Source organism: Callithrix jacchus, chromosome 1 (assembly GCF_049354715.1).
Source record: "Callithrix jacchus isolate 240 chromosome 1, calJac240_pri, whole genome shotgun sequence".
NCBI classification, from domain to species: Eukaryota; Metazoa; Chordata; class Mammalia; order Primates; family Cebidae; genus Callithrix; species Callithrix jacchus.
In genome coordinates, this window is record NC_133502.1 from 70,434,896 (window position 1) to 70,455,652 (window position 20,757).

The 20,757-nt window shown below is 42.9% G+C and overlaps 1 protein-coding gene and 1 pseudogene across 3 annotated transcripts in view; both read right to left on the reverse strand.

Annotated features, from left to right (window-relative positions):
- LOC100391263 (uncharacterized) overlaps positions 1 to 20,757 on the reverse strand; it is a 119,768-nt gene that overhangs the window by 13,802 nt on the left and 85,209 nt on the right. The window contains exon 4 of one of the 3 annotated variants that reach the window (XM_078364678.1): positions 482 to 15,787. The exons of the other annotated variants lie outside the window; for them this stretch is intronic. The gene's annotated coding sequence lies outside the window, so the exon portion shown is untranslated. The remainder of the gene's footprint in view (positions 1 to 481; positions 15,788 to 20,757) is intronic. 3 annotated transcript variants of the gene reach the window in all.
- On the reverse strand, positions 15,370 to 15,755 carry LOC108591653 (prothymosin alpha pseudogene; annotated as a pseudogene).

Below are 20,757 nucleotides of genomic sequence, written 5' to 3' on the forward strand. Positions count from 1 at the left end.
TATTTGCATTTAACCTTGTGTACCGTCCTGTGCATTTATAAATGATACATAATAGCCGGGCGCGGTGGCTCACGCCTGTAATCCCAGCACTTTGGGAGGCCGAGGCGGGCGGATCACGAGGTCAAGAGATCGAGACCATCCTGGTCACATGGTGAAACCCCGTCTCTACTAAAAATACAAAAAATTAGCTGGGCATGGTGGCGCGTGCCTGTAATCCCAGCTACTCAGGAGGCTGAGGCAAGAGAATTGCCTGAACCCAGGAAGCGGAGGTTGCGGTGAGCTGAGTTAGCGCCATTGCACTCCAGCCTGGGTAACAAGAGCGAAACTCCGTTTCCAAAAAAAAAAAGATACATAATATAGTAATTCATAAATTGAAAAAATATAATGACAATTATTTTAAAATTTCGAATGTTATGACCTTCTTCGCTGCGGATCCTTTGCAGTGATACGGTTTGGCTCTGTGGCTCCACCCTAATCTCACCTCAAGCTGTAATTCCGGGCGGGTGCGGTGGTTCACGCCTGTAATCCCAGCACTTTAAAAGGGGGATACCGGTGGATCACGAGGTCAGAAGCTCAGATCATCCTGGCCAATATAGCGAAATCCTGTCTCTACTAAAAATGCAAAAATTAGCCGGGTGGGGAGGCGCGTGCCTATAGTCCCAGCTACTTCGGGGGGCTGAGGCAGAAGAGTTGCTTGAACCAGGTAGGCGGAGATGAGCCGAGATCACAGCACTGCACTCCAGCTTGGGCTATAGAGCGAGACTCCGTCTCAAAAAAAAAAAAAAAAAAATTGTAATTCTCGTCAGGGCAGGGACCGGGTGGAGGTAATTGTATCATTGGGACGGATTATTCTCATTCTGTTCTTGTGATAGTAAGGGAGCTCTCGAGATAATCTGATCGCTTAAAATTGTGACACGCCCCCCCCACCCCCCACCCCATTCTTTTTCCACCATGTAAGATGTGCCTTACTTTCCCTTCACCTTCTGTCATGGTCATGATTGGAAGTTTCCTGAGGATTCCTCAGCAGTACAGAACTATAATTCAATTAAACCACTTTTTTTTTTTTTGAGACAGAGTTTCGCTCTTGTTACCCAGGCTGGAGTGTAATGGCGCGATCTCGGCTCACCACAACCTCCGCCTCCTGGGTTCAGGCAATTCTCCTGCCTCAGCCTCCTGGGATTACAGGCACGCGCCACCATGCCCAGCTAATTTTTTGTATTTTTAGTAGAGACGGGATTTCACCATGTTGACCAGGATGGTCTTGATCTCTTGACCTCGTGATCCGCCCATCTCGGCCTCCCAAAGTGCTGGGATTACAGGCTTGAGCCACCGCGCCTGGCCCAATTAAACCACTTAAAAAAAAAATTACCCAGTCTGAGGAATTTGTATAAACAATACAGCAGTGTGAAAATGGACTAATCGGGCAGCCTGAGATTTTGAAAAGGAGGCAATCTCTGCATTAAAATATGGACCACAAGTAAATTTTGAATTGTCTAGTAGCCGAATGCTAAAAAGTAAAAAGAAAAAGGAGGGGCTGGGCACAGTGGTATGCCCCAGCACTTTCAGAGGCTGTGGTGGTGGACCCCCTGAAGTCAGGAGTTTGAGACTGGCCTGACCAACATGGCAAAACCCCGTCTCTACTAAAAATACAAAAAATTAGCCCGGCGTAGTGACAGACACTTGTATTCCCAGCTACTGGGGAGGTTGAGGCAACAGAATCGCTTGAACCTGGGAGGCAGAGGTTGCAGTGAGCCGAGATTGTGCCACTGCACTCCAGTCTGGTGACAGAGCAACTCTATCTCAAAATGAAAACAAAAGAAACAGGTGGAATTTATTGCAACAATTTAATCAGTTCAATATATCAAAAATACTATTTTAATATGTGATTAGTATGCAATGGTTAATAAAATGTATACATTACTGAAGCTAAATCTTTGAGTGTAACCTTGTATTTTAACTTTCTAGCACATGGCAGTTAAGACCAGCCACATCCAGCACTCTGTAGTCACCTCAGATGCCTTTGAACCAGAGCTTCTGCATCTGGACAGGTGCTGGGTAAAATGGGGCTTAGACTAACAGTGCATTTCTATGAGGTTAGGCATTCTAAGTCACGGAATAAATAGGAGATTGGCACAAGATACAGTTCACAAAGATCTTGCTGATAGTTTGCAGTAAAGAAGCCACAAAAATCCAACAAAACAAAGATGGGAATGAAAGTGACCTCTGAATGTCCTCAGGGATCATTACACACTGATTATAATGCATTAACATGCTAGAGACGTTCCCACCAGCACCATGACAGTTAGCAAATACCATGGCAACAGCAGAAAGTTACCTTACATGGTGTAAAAGATAAAAGGAAGAGAAACACACCCAGACTAGAATGCAATGGCGCTATCTCAGCTCACTGCAACCTCCGCCTCCTGGGTCCAAGAGATTCTCTTGCCTCAGCCTCCGGAGTAGCTGGAATTACAGGTGCATGCCACCATGCTCAGCTAATTTTTGTATTTTTCATAGAGATGGGGTTTCACCATGTTGGCCAGGCTGGTCTTGAACTCCTGACCTCAAGTGATCCACCAACCTCTGCCTCCCAAAGTGCTGGGGTTACAGGCATGAACCATCAACCCTGGCCCTAAATTCTTTCTTGTACAAGATCCAAGACCCCACTCTTCGGTTCTGGATTGGGACCATTTCTGGAAGCTTCTTTTCAGTGAATCACAAAGGGATGATACTAAGGAAACCTCCAACCCAAAAGAAATAGACTGAGTCACGAATTGGCTGTTTCTAAGTGGTGGCGTACCTGGGTAAAGAATGGGATTGGGTTAGTAGTCCACTTTAGGGAGTTAGAGTGTCTCCTAAGACAGATAAGATAAAAGGTCCCTTTTAATAAAAGGCAAGAACACTTGACAAAACTTGTGTTTGAGGCGCAACTTAGAAAGGTGAGAGTCTTTCCTAAGATTTAGGGAGTTAGAGGCCCCTCTCAGTAAAGTCTCTCTCAGCTAGGATTATAATTTGCATTATGGAATGTTAACCACTATTGTCTTTGTGTTTGTTTGTTTGTTTTAACACAGAGTCCCCCTCTTGTCACCCAGGCTGGAGTGCAATGGCCAGATCTCGGCTCACTGCAACCTCCACCCCCTGGTTCAAGTGATTATCCTGCCTCAGCCTCCCAAGTAGCTGGGATTACAGGTGCATGCAACCATGCCCAGCTAATTTTTGTATTTTCAGTAGAAACAGGTTTTCACCATGTTGGCCAGGCTGGTCTTGAACTCCTGACCTAAGCTGATCCACTCACCTAAGCCTCCCGAAGTGCTGGGATTATAGGCATGAGCCACCACACCCGGCCCTGTCTTTGGATTGATATGCTTTCCACTTTTTGCTGATGGCTGTGGCTGACAGAATTAGAACAGTACAGAATCATGGAACATGGGAAGCCTTTTCCTCCCTAATGTGGGAAACTTGAGAGCTGATTGGAATTCTAAAAAAGATTCTTTCCCAACCAACAAGCAGCCACCTAAGCTTGATTCAGTGCAATGCATGGCTCTTTTTCTGGCTTTCCTGAGCGCTTCACCATTCCTGCTGGGCCATAGGCAATGCCTCTCTCTCTCTCTGTCTCTCTTTCCCTTTCCTCTCTTTTCTGTTATCCCGGCCACCATCTTGCCCAGAGACCACATGTTGAAACTTCTGGTCAGAAGTCTCTGAAACAAGCCAGATACAGTAGCTCCTGCCTGTGATGTCAGCTCTATGCTTCTTCTGGGAGACTCCAGTAGAGACTGCTCAGTGCTGTAGCTCAGTAGCTGGGCTTTGCTGCCTCACAGTGCTAGCCTGGCTTCGGGGTTCAGTTTCTGGCTTAGGAAATGAGTCATTTCTGATTTGGTATCTCCGTGAACATTTGCTGATTCTCTTCCCCTCCACGAACCATCTTGGATTTTTCTTTCTCTGAGCTTCCTTTGAAGATTCTAGATTTTGTGGAAACTGCTTGCCACCTTTTTGAAAACACTTTGTACGCTTGTGGTTAGGTTTACAACCTTAGTTACAGCTTATTGGTTTTAGGAGGTGGAGGTTGTTTAGTGAGCAGAGGTTGACCACTGCACTACAGCCTGGGCAACAGAGGTAGATGCCATCCGAAAAAAAAAAGAAAAGAAAAAGAAAAAGGAAAAAGCTTATTGGTTTCACCTGGGAAGTTGTTAGTAAAGTTTAAAAATCAGAAATATTGGCAGTTTGGCATGGCTAAAGTCAAATAATAAGAGAATTAAATAATTTTTTTAAAAAGATCATCATGGTTAAAAGTCAGCTTAATTATTATTGTTATTTTAAGATGAAGTCTAGCTCAGTCACTCAGGCTGGAGTGCAGTGGTGTAATCTTGGCTCATTGCGACCTCCACCTTCCTGGAATAATACACCTGCCTCAGCCTCCCAAGTAGCTTGGATTACAGGTGCCTGAAAACATACCCAGCTAATTTTTGTATTTTTAGTAGAGATGGCTGCCTTTCACCCTATTGACCAGGCTGGTCTTGAACTCCTGACCTCAAGTGATCCACCTGCCTTGGCCTCCCAAAGTGATGGGATTACAGGCGTTAGCCATTGCACCTGTCCGAAAATTCAGCTCAACTGATTGCAGATATTCAAGCTCTAAGAGCCTGGAACTCCTTGGAAAAAAACAGAGAAGGTGCCACAATAGACACTTTGGGAAAACGTCTGTTTTCCTCATGAAACCTCAGGAAATGGAAGTGGATAGATCCCTCTCAAAGTCTAAGTCTCTGTTCCATTTTGCATTGCATTATCTGATGGATTTTACTTTCCAGGGTATCAGAAATTACTTCACATTATGAAAGAACTTAAGATATGTAATAGCTAGTGGTAGCTATGAGGGTATACTCGGCTTTTCACATATTTGAATCAGAGAAGTGTGCTCTTGGCCACCTAGAAGGTGTGGAAATGTCTCCTCCCCACACTGAGAGGTAAGATGCCAATGGGTGATGGGCTGATTCCCTCTTTTGGGGATCCAGGTTCTAGTATAAAAATAGGAGTTTTAATTTGGAGGATCTGTTGTGCCTTCTGGCTGTGCCTACTTATTAGGCTGTACACACTGCACGGTTTTTGCTTTCTTGTCCCAGGGATCTGCCCTAAAGCCAGGGTGGTAATCCAAATAATAAACTGACAAATGAAAATCTTACAGGCACTTGAACTTCTTCCATCTGTATATTTATATGTGTTTTGTGTGAAATCAAAGAGCTTTGATTAATTGGTTTAAAAATAGTAAGAGTTTAAAATTAAAGATTTTATCAGAAAAATAAAAACTGGTATGTTTTAACTTACATGACTTCAGCAATCTTTGGGAAATAAAAACAGTTGTACATGCTAGATATGTAAAAAAAGTAAAATGTGTTTTTGGCAAAAGATGACAAGAAGTCATGGGAACGTGGATTAGTTTTGGCCTAAATTAAAGGGTTAAAGAATTGCTTTATGTTAGATAAAATAGAGCTAAAGGTCTAACCAAGTTGTGAAATGTTTGTAAAAAATTAAGTCTTGTAAAAGAATTTCTGGATGTTAACATATTGACTAAAATTAAAGGGGTATTCAGTTTTTTTAGTAAACTGAACATGGGAATAAAATCACAGATGGTTTTCCTTAGAGCACTAATCTGCTCTTTCACAAAAATTGCAGTGTTATAAAAGGATTATAGGACTCTTACCTTTTGGTCAAACTGATTAAGACTAGATAGATCTGTCTATAAGGTTTTACTAAGAATTGGGTTTGACATCAATAATGCACTAATGCAAGGTTGAGATAGCTTTTTCCCAGGAACAAGATTTTCCTATAATAATTTAAAGATGAAAGACTTTTGTCTGCCCTTTTGAATAAACTGGAGCAACAGGAAAAAGAAAAGATTTTTTAGAAAGTGAAGTCTTCCCTCTATTAATGAGTAAAAATTTTTGCCTTTTTAAAATGTTAGAGTTATCATTTTGGTTAACGAAGGACTTATGATAACTTGGGATTTGATATTTGACAAACTTTAAAAAATCAATTTATAAATTATGTATTTTTCTTACATAAATATCTTTTAGATATTAGGTGCCCTAAAGTACAAAAGTGACATTTTGTTTATTTGGTATAAAAATCATACAGGAAGAATTGTCAGAAAGCATTGTCAGGCTGGACGCAGTGGCTCACACCTGTAATCCCAGCACTTTGGGAGGCCAAGGAGGGTGGATCACCTGAAGTTAGGAGTTAGAGACCAGCCTGGCCAATGTGGTGAAACCCCGTCTCTACTAAAAATACAAAAATTAGCCATCTGTGGTGGTGGACATATGTAATCCCAGCTACTCAGAAGGCCGAGAGGCAGGAGAATTGCTTGAACCCAGGAGGCAGAGGTTGCGGTGAGCCGAGATTGTGGCATGGTACCCCAGTCTGGGCAACAAGAGCAAAACTCTATCTCAAAAAAAGAGAAAGCATTGTCAAATACAAAATGGTATTTGGTTTTCCTTGGGCTGTACTTGTATAAATGTTTTTGGTATGTTTTTTTTAAAATAATGGAAAACTCCTATAATTCTGATATGACTTACTGTATGTTATTAGTAGTAATAATTGTTATATCAAACTGTTGTATGCCATAGAAGTAACCAAAGTCTCCCGGTCAATCGTGGCTTCAATAGTGGCTGTGCTAAGACTTTTTGTCATCCACAGACAATTGTTGTCCTGTTTTAATCCTCATTGGCATAACAATTATTACTACTAATAACATACACTAAGTCATATCAGAATTATAGGAGTTTTCCATTATTTTAAAACATTATTTTGAGATAGAGTTTTGCTCTTGTTGCCCAGACTGGAGTACCATGCCACAATCTCAGCTCACCGCAACCTCTGACTCCTGAGGGTTCAAGCGATTCTCCTGCCTCTCGGCCTTCTGAGTAGCTGAGATTACATATGTCCACCACCACAGATGGCTAATTTTTGTATTTTTAGTAGAGACGGGGTTTCACCATGTTGGCCAGGCTGGTCTCTAACTCCTAACTTCAGGTGATCCACCCTCCTTGGCCTCCCAAAGTGCTGGGATTACAGGTGTGAGCCACTGCGTCCAGCCTGACAATGCTTTCTGACAATTCTTCCTGTATGATTTTTATACCAAATAAACAAAATGTCACTTTTGTACTTTAGGGCACCTAATATCTAAAAGATATTTATGTAAGAAAAATACATAATTTATAAATTGATTTTTTAAAGTTTGTCAAATAGCAGATTATCATAAGTCCTTCATTAACCAAAATGATAACTCTAACATTTCAAAAAGGCAAAAATCTTTACTCATTAATAGAGGGAAGACTTCACTTTCTAAACGATCTTTTCTTTTTTTCCTGTTGCTCCAGTTTATTCAAAAGGGCAGACAAAAATCTTTCATTTTTAAATTATTATAGGAAAATCTCATTCACGGGAAAAAGCTAAGTCTCACCCTTGCATTAGTCCAATATTGATGTCAAACCCAATTCTTAATAAAACCTTATAGACAGATCTATCTAGTCTTAATCAGTTTGACCATAAGGTCAGAGTCCTATAATCCTTTTATAACACTTTACAATTTTCTCAAAGAGCAGATTAGTGCTCTAAGGAAAACCATTTGTGATTTTGTTCCAGTGTTCAATTTATTAAAAAACTGAATACCCCTTTAACTTTAGTCAATATGTTAACACACAGAAATTCTTTTACCGGATTCACTTTTTTCTAAACATTTCACAACTTGGTTAGACCTTCAGCTCTATTTTATCTAACTTAAAACAATTCTTTAACCCTTTAATTTAGGCCAAAACTAATCCACGTTCCCATGACTTCTTGTCATCTTTTGCTAAAAACGTATTTTACTTTTTTCACATACCTAGCATGTACAACTGTTTTTATTTCCCAAAGATTACTAAAGTCATGTAAATCAAAACACATCACAGTTTCTATTTTTCTAAAAATCTTTGATTTAAGCTTTTATTATTTTGTAAGGAATTAATCAAAGCTCGTTTATTTCAGGCACAACACATATAAATACACAGATGGAAGAAAGTGAAGTACCTGTAAGATTTTTCATTTGTCAGCTTCTTAACTGGATTAGCACCCTGGCTTCAGGATGGGTACCTAGGAGGAACAGGCCAGGAAAGAAAAACCAAGCAGTTGGCAGGCCAAATTTGGGAGGCCAAGGCAGGCGGATCACCTGAGGCCAGGAGTTCAAGTCCAGCCTGTCAACATGGTGAAATTTCATCTCTATTAAAAATACAAAAATTAGCTGGTGGTGGTAGGCACCTGTAATCCCAGCTACTCTGGAGGCTGGGGCAGGAGAATTGCTTAATCTGGGGAGGTGGAGATTGCAGTGAGCCTCAGTGACAGAGCAAGACTCCATCTCAAAAAAAAAAAAAAAAAAAAGAGATAATAATTAAGCCAACTTTTAACCATAATGCTCATTAAAAAGAATATTTAATTATCTTATTACTTGACTTTAGCCATGCCAAACTGTCAATATTTCTGATTTTTGAACTTTACTAACATAACTTCCCAGGTGAAACCAGTAAGTTTTTTCCTTTTTCTTTTTCTTTTCTTTTTTTTTTTTTTTCAGATGGCATCTACGTCTGTTGCCCAGGCTGTAGTGCAGTGGTCAACCTCTGCTCACTAAACAACCTCCACCTCCTAAAACCAATAAGCTGTAACTAAGGTTGTAAACCTAACCACAAGCGTACAAAAAGGTGGCAAGCAGTTTCCACAAAATCTAGAATCTTCAAAGGAAGCTCAGAGAAAGAAAAATCCAAGATGGTTCGTGGAGGGGAAGAGAATCGGCAAATGTTCACGGAGATACCAAATCAGAAATGACTCATTTCCTAAGCCAGAAACTGAACCCCAAAGCCAGGCTAGCACTATGAGACAGCAAAGCCCAGCTACTGAGCTACAGCACTGAGCAGTCTCTACTGGAGTCTCCCAGAAGAAGCGTAGAGCAGCCAGTGTTGAGCTTGCAAAGGTTTTTAACTTCTCAAGGTCATTTTTTAGGGTTAAATATAACATAAATTGCAAACGTTCTGTATGCTGGATGGTGGAGGGCAAGAGAAAATACTGCCACATGACTACAAGATCAAGCTCCCAAGAACATAAAACAAGAGGAAACCTCACCCATTTTGTTGTTGTTGTTGTTGTTTCAGAAACTTCTATTTTGTTTCTTTGTTTTTTTGAGATGGAGCCTGTCTCTGTCTCCCAGGCTGGAGTGCCATGGCACGATCTCTGCTCACTGCAACCTCTGCCTCCTGGGTTCAAGCAAGTCTCCCTGCCTCAGCCTCCTGATAGCTGGGACTACAGGTGCCCGCCACCAACCTGGCTAATTTTTTGTATTTTTAGCAGAGACAAGGTTTCATGATGTTGCACAGGCTGGTCTTGAACTCCTGACCTCTGGTGATCTTCCCACCTCAGGGTCCCAAAGTGCTGGGATTACAGGCGGGAGCCACTGTACCTGGCCTATTTCAGAGACTTCTGACCAGAAGTTTTAACACGTGGTCTCTGGGCAAGATGGTGGCCCGGATAACAGAAAAGAGAGGAAAGGGAAAGAGAAAGAGACAGAGACAGAGAGACAGAGACAGACAGAGAGAGAGAGAGAGAGAGAGAGAGAGAGAGAGAGAGAGAGAGAGAGAGAGAGAGGCACTGCCTATGGCAAGGGGAGAAAGGTGAGGAGCTCAGGAAAGCCAGAGAAAGATGCATGCATTGCACTGAATCAAAAGTTTAGGTGGCTGCTTTTTGGTTGTCAAAGAATCTTTTTTGGAAGTCCAAGGGCTCTCAAGTTTCCCACTTTAGGGACAAGAAAGCTTCCCATGGTTCATGATCCTGTACTGGCCTAATTCTGTCAGCCACAGCCATCAGCAAAAAGTAGAAGGCAGATCGATCTAAAGACAGGACTGGGAGCAATGGCTCATGCCTGTAATCCCAGCACTTTGGAAGACTTAGGTGGGTGAATCAACTGGGGTCAAGAGTTCAGGCCAGGCCAACATGATGAAACCCCGCCTCTACTAAAAATACAAAAATTAGCAGGGCATGGTGGCATCCTAGCTGCTTGGGAGGCTGAGGCAGGAGAATTGCTCGAACTTGGGAGGCAGAGGTTGCAGTGAGCAGAGATCTTGCCATGCACCCCAGCCTGGGCAACAAGAGTGAGACTCTGTCTCAAATTAAAACAAATACACAAACACAAAGATAATAGTGGTTAACATTCCATAATGCCAAATCTAATCTTAGCTGAGACAGACTTTACTGAGAGGGGCCTCTAACCCCCTAAATCTTAGGAAAGACTCTCACCTTTCTAAGTTGCGCCTCAAACACAAGTTTTGTCAAGTGTTCTTGCCTTTTATTAAAAGGGACCTTTTATCTTATCTGTCTTAGGAGACACTCTAAATCCCTAAAGTGGGCTACTAACCCAATCCCATTCTTTACCCAGGTACGCCACCACTTAGAAACAGCCAATTCGTGACTCAGTCTATTTCTTTTGGGTTGGAGGTTTCCTTAGTATCATCCCTTTGTGATTCACTGAAAAGAAGCTTCCAGAAATGGTCCCAATCCAGAACCGAAGAGTGGGGTCTTGGATCTTGTACAAGAAAGAATTTAGGGCCAGGGTTGATGGTTCATGCCTGTAACCCCAGCACTTTGGGAGGCAGAGGTTGGTGGATCACTTGAGGTCAGGAGTTCAAGACCAGCCTGGCCAACATGGTGAAACCCCATCTCTATGAAAAATACAAAAATTAGCTGAGCATGGTGGCATGCACCTGTAATTCCAGCTACTCCGGAGGCTGAGGCAAGAGAATCTCTTGGACCCAGGAGGCGGAGGTTGCAGTGAGCTGAGATGGCGCCATTGCATTCTAGTCTGGGGGACACAGCGGGACTCTGTCAAAAAAAAAAAAAAAAAAAAAAAGAAGGAAAGAAAGAGAGAGGAAGAAAGAAAGAATTTGGGGTGAGTCTGCAGTGCAAAGCAAAAGCAAATTGATTCAGAAAGTAAAGGAATAAAAGAAGAGCTACTCCATAGGCAGAGCAGCAGTGTCAGCTGCTCGATAAAGAATACTTACAGTTGCTTCTTGAGTATATGCTAGACAAGGGGTGGATTATTCATGAGTTTTACAAGAAAGGGGTGGGCAATTTCCAGAAAGGTGTGTTTCTCTTCCTTTTATCTTTTAGACCATGTAAGGTAACTTTCTGTTGTTGCCATGGTATTTGCTAACTGTCATGGTGCTGGTGGGAACGTCTCTAGCATGTTAATGCATTATAATCAGTGTGTAATGATCCCTGAGGACATTCAGAGGTCACTTTCATTCCCATCTTTGTTTTGTTGGATTTTTGTGGCTTCTTTACTGCAAACTATCAGCAAGATCTTTGTGAACTGTATCTTGTGCCAATCTCCTATTTATTCCGTGACTTAGAATGCCTAACCTCATAGAAATGCACTGTTAGTCTAAGCCCCATTTTACCCAGCACCTGTCCAGATGCAGAAGCTCTGGTTCAAAGGCATCTGAGGTGACTACAGAGTGCTGGATGTGGCTGGTCTTAACTGCCATGTGCTAGAAAGGGAAAATACAAGGTTACACTTAAAGACTTAGCTTCAAAAATGTACATGCTTTCTTACCATTACATACCAATCACATATTAAAATAACAATATTTTTGATATATTGGGCTGATTAAATTGTTACAGTCAATTCCACCTGTTATTCTACCTGTTTCTTTTGTTTTCATTTTGAGATAGAGTTGCTCTTTTTCCAGACTGGAGTGCAGTGGTGCGATCTTGGCTCACTGTAACCTCTGCCTTTTGGGTTCAGGCGATTTTCCCACCTCAGACTCCTGAGTAGCTGGGATTACAAGTGCCTATCACCACACCCAGCTAATTTTTTGTATTTTTAGTAGAGACGAGGTTTTGTCATGTTAGCCAGGATGGTCTTGAACTCCTGACCTCTGATGATCTGCTGCCTTGGCCTCTCAAAGTGCTGGAATCACAGGAGTGAGCTGCTGCATCCGGCTCCACCTTTTTCTTTTTACTTTTTAACATTTGGCAACTAGAAAATTCAAAATTTACATGTGGTTCATATATTACTGCAGAGATTGCCTCCTTTTTGAAATCTCAGGCTGCCCGGATGTATTAGTCCATTTTCACACTGCTATAAACAAATACCTCAGACTGCATAATTTAAGGAAAAAAAAGTGGTTTAATCGATTCACTCCGCGGCTGAGAATCGTCAGGGAACTTCCAATCAAGCCCATGACAGAAGGTGAAGAGAAAGCAAGGCACATCTTACATGGTGGAAAAAGAGAGAGAATGGGGGTGGGGTGGGGGGAATGTGCCACAATTTTAAACCATCAGATATCTTGAGAGCTCCCTTAACTATCACAAGAACAGCATGAAGATAATCTGTCCCAGTGACTGAACCACCTCCCACCTGGTCCCTGCCCTGACACCTGGAAGTTACAATTTATTTTACTTTTAATTTTTACTTTATTATTTTTTAAATATAGACGGGGTTTCACCATGTTGGTCAGGCTGGTCTTGAACTCCTGATCTCAGGTGATCCACCCGCCTTGGCCTCCAAAGTGCTTGGATTACAGGCGTGAGCCACCACGCCCGGCCTAAGATCTTTTTTTTTTTTTTAAAGAGAGAGTGTCATCCCGTTGCCGAAGCTGGAGTGCAGTGCTGCAATCTCGGCTCATTGTAACCTCTGCCTGCCGGGTTCAAAAGATTCTTCTGCCTCAGCCTCCCAAGTAGCTGGGACTACAGCGCGACCCTCCATACCTCGCTAATTTTTGTATTTTTAGTAGAGACAGGGTTTCACTATACTGGCCAGACTGGTCTCAAACTTCTGACCTCTGTGATCCACATGCCTTGGCCTCCCAAAGTGCTGGGATTATAGGCATGAGCCACTGTGCCTGGCCCAGAAGTAAAATTTGAGATGAGATTTGGGTGGAGCCACAGAACCAAACCATATCACTGCAAAGGGTCCGCAGCAAAGATCATAAAATGCGAAATTTTGTCATTATATATTTAGCTTTATGAATAACTATGTATCATTTATAAATGCCTATGTTATTCACAAGGTTAAATGCAAATATACTCAGGGGTTGGCATGACTCAGATCAGGGAAGAAGCCCCCGTGACTATAAAGGATGTAGCGTAGGCTGTTATTTTTGCTTCATTCAGCACAGTGTCTGATCAAATTTTCCATCCTTCAGGGCGTGTGTTTTCAGGACCCACACACACAGGGTCCTGAAACCTTATCCTGCAGCTGGAGAGAACAGGACGCTTCCCTAATGCTGCGGGTCCTTTGTGTTGCTCCGTATCCAGAGTTGCAGTTCTTCTCTTCACTGCTCTGCATCCTCTGCTCCTAGAGGCCAAGCCTCTGTGGCCGTGTGTCCTGCAGGTATTCGCAGATTTATGACTAAAAGACCGGGACCCCCTGGAAGCCCAGAAATGGTGAGTGCTGGGTCTGTCATTGTGAGAGAGGGGTGGGGGCTGGTGGGAACGGGCTGAAAGTGGCTGTAGCTGGACCCAGACTTCCTCTCAGCTCCGAAGTCTGAGGACCCAAACCCTCGTTGGCCCAGCTTGGCTCTTAGTCCCCCTGAGCCGTAAGACGGTGCCTGGGCCAGCAGCTGGGACCCTGGGAGTTCTGTCTTTTTCCTCTGCAGCGGCTTTGCCCTGGACTGGAGCCCTCTCTGGGCAGCTGTGCACTCCCAGCGCCTCATCTCACCCAGATGGTGCAGGGATGGGAAAGTCATCAGGGGGGAATCCTGACTCAGAATGCAGGATTCATGAGTGGAAAGCGCTGTGGTCCCTTGGGTCCCTAGTTCCTCATTTTTCCTTTTAGAAGTGTCTGGGAGTCGGTGCCAAAATATTAGAAAATTAGATAAAGGTGTGATTCAAGAATCATAGTGCGTCCAGCTAACGGTTTGTGGCTTGTGGTCCATGGGAGAGACTTGAAAATCTGTTAGAAGTTGCATGAGGACGCAGACCCAATTCAATAATCGGTTTGGTGCGGTTATGTAGTTTCCTTAAGATTTAGGTGAAAATTTTTTGGTTATGTCACCAGAGATTAATTGGCAGTCTATGGTTGACTAGGCTTGATTTATTTCTTCAATATAGTAATTTTCAAGAAATACTTTTTTTTTTTAATTTTTATTTTTGAGAGGGAGTCTTTCTCTGTCACCCAGGCTGGAATGGAACTGCACGCTCTCAGGCTCTGGAGTAGCTGAGATTGCAGGTGCCCACCACCACGCTGGCCTATTTTCGTATTTTTAGTAGAGACGGGGTTTTACCATGTTGGCTAGGGCAGTATTGAACTCATGACCTGAAGGGATCCGCCCACCTCATTCTCCTAAAGTGCTGGGATTATAGGGATGAGCCACTGAGCCCAGCTATGAGAGATACACTTGAATTAGATTTTGTTGTTGTTAGAACAACTCAGCAAAATAAAATTCCTGTTTATCGTTGGACAACATTGTTTCACACATACATCAAACAGGCCAAAACAAAACAGCAACTTCATAGACAAAAAAGGAAAAAAAGGAAACCTTTTAATCTTTGGCCTTTTAACCATCTCATACAAACCAACTAGTTATAGTACAGCTAAGTACATACACAACAATGGTACTGGAATGCTCGGAATACACTTGTTTTTCTGTTGTCGTTTTCGCTTTTTTTTTTACAAGATTTTCTTTCTCCTTTGAGATTATAATGAACATGCTCACACCACAAGTAAAGTCAGAAGTAGGACAGAAAACACTCTGAAGGCTGGTTTGGTCATCGGAGATCATTAAAAATGGCTGACCCTACTCAAGCCTGTAATCCCAGCACTTTGGGAGGCCGAGGCGGGTGGATCACGAGGTCAAGAGATCGAGACCATCCTGGTCAACATGGTGAAACCCCGTCTCTACTAAAAATACAGAAATTAGCTGGGCATGGTGGCGCGTGCCTGTAGTCCCAGCTACTCGGGAGGCTGAGACAGGAGAATTGCTTGAACCCAGGAGGCGGAGGTTGCGGTGAGCCGGGAACGCGCCATTGCACTCCAGTCTGGGTTACAAAGGGTGAAACTCCGTCTCAAAAAAAAAAAAAAAAAAATGGCTGACCCTAACAATATGGACAAAAATATAAAATGTAAATAAAAAATACAAACAAATTTCCTTTTTAAAGTACTTTTAAGAAAAAAAGCAGGGCCTTGGAAGTTTTGGCTCTGTTTTCCTCCCGTTGCAAATTCTCATGGTTTGGGTTGGGTGGTGGAGCGCGCGTGTCGTCTGCGGGTGGCACTGCCTGCGGTGGGCGGGCGGGCCGGCCTCTCTACTGGAAGGTGACCACGTTTAGATTCTGAGATGGGAAGTGGAGGGTGAATAGGTCACGGCGGCCTTTTTTTTTTTTTTTTTTTTAGTTTAACTTCTCCTTTTTTGCTGTCTAATCATCCTCGTCGGTCTTCTGCTTCTTGGTATCGACATCGTCATCCTCAGCATCTTCAGCTGCCCGCTTGCCCACAGCCGACTCAGCTTCCTCATCTTCATCTCCATCCTCCTCCTCACCATCACCTTCTTCTTCCTCCTCCTCTTACTCCCCACCTTCTTCCTCTTCTTCATCTACCTCATTGTCAGCCTCCTCCCCATTTTCCTCATTCGCATTCCCGTTAGCTGGGGCGTCTCTTCCATTTTCCGCCTCTTCCACAACTTCCTTCTTCTCCTTTAAGTCCTTGGTGTGATTTCGGAGCTGGTGTCTGTGGCTGCATCTGACATGGTGGGGCACGCCGGTGATCCGATGCGGGGGACTAAAAAGAAAGCAAGAGTTCAGGGACTCTGGCGATAAAGCTGCCGAAGTCCATGACGGCGAAAGAGGCACGCGGCGGAGGCCACTGCGGCAAGCAAGAAGTCTGACGAGGAACAATGCAAAGATGGCTTCAGAGCAGCCAGTGGGGAGATTTTGTTTTTAAGTGAGAGCTGAGAACAATCAATCCACTTTAGTCTAAATGCCTGCTGTTTAAATATTTTAGACTCCACAGGAAACTGGTTTTCCCTTGCTTTTTTTTTTCTTTTGAGAGAGTGTCTTGATCTGTCGCCTAGGCTGGAGTGTAGTGGTGCAATCTCAGCTCACTGCAAACTCTCCTTCCTGGGTTCAAGTAATTCTTCTGCTTCAGCCTCCTGAGTAGCTGGGATTACAGGTGCCTGCCACCATGCCTGGCTAATTTTTGTACTTTTAGTAGAGACAGACTTTTGTCATATTGGCCAGGCTAGTCTCAAACTCCTGGCCTCAAGTGATCTATCTACCCGCCTTTGCCTCTCAAAGTGCTGGGATTACAGGAATAAGGGATTGTACCCAGCCTGCATTTTTCAACTCCCCGCCCCCCCCCCCCCGACCGAGTTTTGCTCTGTCACCAAGCCTGGAGTCCAGCGGTGCGATCTCTGCTTACTGCAATCTCCAACTCCTGGGTGCAAATTATTCTCTTGCCTCAGCCTCCTGGGTAGCTGGGATTCCAGGGGCCCACCACCACACCTGGCTAGTTTTTGGATTTTTCATAGAGACGGAGTTTTGCCATGTTGGCCAGGCTGGTCTCAAACTCCTGACCACAGGTGATCCGCCCACCTTGGCTTCCCAAATTGCTGGGATTACAGAAGTGAGCCACCACGCCCACCCTCAACTGTGTCTTAAGCAGGGTCTTAAGTCAACCTCCCTGTTCTCACAGACTAACTCTGGCCTGAAGTAAAATATTACATTTCCAGTTCCAACTGACATTCCCACATGCCAACTTTTCCTTCTAACTCACATTATTATCTATTTGTTCTTTCTTGTATGTTTCAGACACAGTACTTACATTAATTATTTTTGTTTTTAAAGGCATTGGATGACACTTAAAAGGTGCCATTCAATGCTTTGTGAAAAAAGTTTCCCGTTTGTAAATATTTTACATAAGAAAGCAGAGGCCTGGCACAGTGACTCATGCCTGTAATTCTAGGACTCTGGGAGACCCAGGCGAGCGGATCACTTGAGGTCAGGAGTTGGAAACCAGTCTGGCCAACATGATGGAAGGAACTCCATCTCTACTAAAAGTACAGAGAAATTAGCTGGGCGTCGTGGTGGGTGCCTGTAATCTCAGCTAGTCAGGAGGCTGAGGCAGGAGAATGGCTTGAACCCAGGAGACGAAGGTTGCAGTGAGCTGAGATTTTGCCACTGCACTCTTCACCTGGACAAAAGGGCAAGACTTCATCTTAAAAAAAAAAAAAAAAAAGCAGAGAATAATACTCTGACACTATTGTAAAAAATTTCTGTGCTTCTTCTTTTATCTTCTCCAAGCACAGACATCTTATCATAAGGTCTGGGTTTAGTTTTTAGGGGAGAAACCTTACAGGGTAATGTCTCTTCAGCCACAGGTTAGTTTTTTTTTTTTTCTGGTTAGGGTCTTAATACTGCTTGGGGATAAATCAGGATACCCACCCTGGCCATGTCTGCTGGAGTGTCTAGTGAAAATCATTCCCTGAGTTATTTTCTTTTGGAAACCATCATTCTCAGCAAACTGACACAAGGAGAGAAAACCAAACACTGCATGTTATCACTCATAGGCGGGTGTTGATCAATTAGAACACGTGGACACAGAGAGGGGAGCATCACACACTGCGGTCAGTTGGGGAGGTCTAGGGGAGGGACAGCAGGGGGTGGGGAGGGATAACGAGGGGAGAAATACCAGATATAGGTGATGGGGGATGAAGGCAGCAAATCACCTTGCCATGTCTGTACCTATGCAACAATCCTGCATGATCTGCACATGTACCCCAGAACGTAAAGTACAATAAAAAATAAATAAATAAAAAAGAAAACAACACACAGTATGAAGTATAGCCTTTCAAGAGAGCAAATGGATTCCCTGGGGCTGAGAGCAATCTCCTATAAAAGTGTACTTCCTAAAGGAAGTATGATCCCTTAGGACATTAGAATTGTCTTTACCCAACTCAGCTTCCATTTCATGGAGGCACATTGCTGTTAGCCAATCACATGCTAGTATTGAGGGAAAATCACAGAAGTAATTTCTGCCCTCTGGATTCTGTCAAATTTGTGAAGGGGAAAAAAAAACTATACCTAAAGACAAGAAAAATTACCCCCAATAAGATGGTGCAAGAATCCCAAAGTAATTGCACCTGGGGACTTCAGTAAGGCACAGTGTAGTGTCTCCTGGAATGGCTGTCATTAAGCATTTCAGTGAGCAGGATGCACGTTAGAGACTCTCTCTCGTGATTGGATGGCTTGACTTGACACATGAGTCAGACATATCTGTGTTCCAATCAGCACTGCCACTCCCTGGGTTTGTCATCTTGAAAAGATATTTTCACTTCTTTTGACTTAAGTTAGTCAACTGCAAATTGCATTTTAACAGTAGAGCTCAATATGTAAGAAAATATTTACAAAGGGCATGAAAGAGGTGAGTTTCAGAAAAAAAATTCAGTCACGTATTCTATTTGTTACGAATTCAGATTTACCCTTTTCTTTTCCAGAGTGAGTGTAGAAATTTTCTCTGGTGTCTTATTTTTTGGCTGCGTGATTTCAGACAGTACTCTAAGGTTTAGCTTTGGGAATATTACCAAGGGAAAGAATATGAAAAATGTTTCTTCCATTATCGCTGTAGGAAATGAATAAATTTGGACAAGAAAATGTGGTAGATAACTGGGGAATTACATAGATTCATCAAAATATTAGTCTCTCTTTTTGCAAAATTAGTTTGTGACAGTAAATGCCTCTGCCCTACATCTTGCTATCTTATTTTTATTTTTGAGATGAAGTCTCACTCTGTTGCCCAGGCTGGAGTCCAGTGGTGCAATCTCAGCTCACTGCAATCTCCGACTCCTGGGTTCAAGCGATTCTCCTGCCTCAGCTTCCTGGGTAGCTAGAAGTACAGATGCCTGCCACCACGTTCAGCTAATTTTTGTATTTTTAGTAGAGATGGAGTTTTGCCATGTTGGCCAGGCTGGTCTCAAACTCCTGATTTCAGGTGATCCACTTGCCTGGGCCTCTCAAAGTGCTGGGATTGCTAAACCTTATGAGATGAGACTGGGCACCTTATAGAAATTTGCTCATATTATTATTTACTGAATATCCTGTGATGGAAATAAGTAAATGTATTTGTAAGTAAATGATACAGTGAAAATATCTTTTCAAGGTGACAAACCCAGGGAGTGGCAGTGCTGATTGGAACACAGATATGTCTGACTCATGTGTCAAGTCAAGCCATCCAATCACTTGAGAGAGATTCTAACATGCATCCTGCTCACTGAAATGCTCAATGACAACCATTCTAGGAGACACTGCACTGCACCTTAGTGAGTTCCCCAGGTGGAAATAAGTAAATTGTATATTCTCTGAAAGAGATAGATACTTTTGCTTTCTCTCATTGCTGTTTCTCATAAAATATAAGCACCTTAAAATTTTTTTCCTTTGTATAAACACTGCATTTCAGTAATTTTTCTGGATTTCTCTAACACTTACTTTCAAAAACTAAGTGACCATCTCCGACTTGGAAATTAAAGCCTGAGCCCTGTGACTCCATGTTAAGGGCAATATGGAGCCTGCAAAGGGAGGTTGTTGAAGGCCTTGTCAGTTCTTTCTAGGGAGCCTCCCCTGCAAATGTCCCAGCCTGCTCACCCCAGTCATGGAAGAAGCCTTTATACTTAGATAAGCAACAGACCCCAGAAAAGCTGGGGACCCACAGGCAGATGCAGTTAGCGTTAGAATGGGTGGGAATTGGGAGGATCTTACTGAAGATAAAGGTGTTGCGTTTTGGGTCAGTTTCTGGACTTTGTAAAATAAAACAAAGTTAGATTTAGGTAAGAAGTTCTGAATCCCAACAACAGGAAAAAAAGTACCAAGTATAAGATTTTTAAGGATATCAATGTTTAGGCAGACCAGGACTTTCTTTCATAGAGAATAGCAAACAAGCTTAGAAAGAAGGTGGAATGAGAATGGCATGATAGAAGGAAGGGGGCAAAATTAGATTCTAGATCAGAGGCTGTTTTACCCTGAAGCCAGCAGGTTCTTAAGGAGAGACAGAAAATGGGCTTGTATGTTGACTCAGACTGAGGGTAGCTCAAAGGTCAGGAGCCCAGGGAGAAGAGAAAAATTTAAGCAAAGTTGATTAAGAGGTATTTTGTTTTGATCACTGAAGAAAAGTATTTAGCTGATTCATTTATAAGAAAGAGGTGGACATTTGCAGTCTATGTCTGGCTATGTGATAAGTAAGAAAACGCAAAACCATCTAAGTCATCCTGGGAAGGGTGTTTCATTAAGCTGTTGCTGAAGACCCCAAAGGATGTAGAATTTTATTTTATTTTATTTTTTGAGACAGAGTCTTGCTCTGTCACCCGGGATGGAGTGCAGTGGCGTGATCTCGGCTCACTGCGACCTTCATCTCCTGGATTCAAGCAATTTTTCTATCTCAGCCTCCCAAGTAGCTGGGATTACAGGCACCAGGATTATAGGTGCCCACCACCTCAGCTGGCTAATTTTTTGTATTTTTAGTAGAGATGGGATTTCATCATGTTGGCCAAGTTGGTCTCAAACTGCTGACCTCAGCTGATCCACCTGCCTTGGGCTCCCAAACTACTGGGATTATAGGCATGAGCCACCAAGCCCGGCCAGGGAATTTTATTAATCACAGCTATTTACCAGAATTATCTATATGCCCCATCTTTCCCAACCATTTTTTTTGGTCTTATACATCTTTTTTTCCCCATTTGACTGTTTCTGGGTTGCATGTTT